Source organism: Penaeus monodon, chromosome 24 (genome assembly GCF_015228065.2).
Source record: "Penaeus monodon isolate SGIC_2016 chromosome 24, NSTDA_Pmon_1, whole genome shotgun sequence".
NCBI lineage: Eukaryota > Metazoa > Arthropoda > Malacostraca > Decapoda > Penaeidae > Penaeus > Penaeus monodon.
Genome location: NC_051409.1, coordinates 33,867,474 through 33,867,752, shown reverse-complemented (window position 1 = coordinate 33,867,752; position 279 = coordinate 33,867,474).

Genomic DNA, 279 nt, shown 5'->3' with positions numbered 1-279 from the left:
CCCTGAACTTCAAACTGTGGGTTTTCTTCTCCGCATCTGGAAACGAAACCGTAACTTCATTATTTCGATATGAAATTTCTAAGAAGCCGACACGAGAAGACTTCCACGGAGCTGCGAAAATTTCTTGGATCAACACAGTGTAATTGCCAATGTCGATTTTCGAATTATCCTTCTGTAAAAATGATTCGGAGAAGACACAGCCAAGACCAGGTTGGTAGTATATTTTGGGGGATTAGAAACTCTGGCATTTTTTTTTTTTACAAATGTTATTAATGGTGA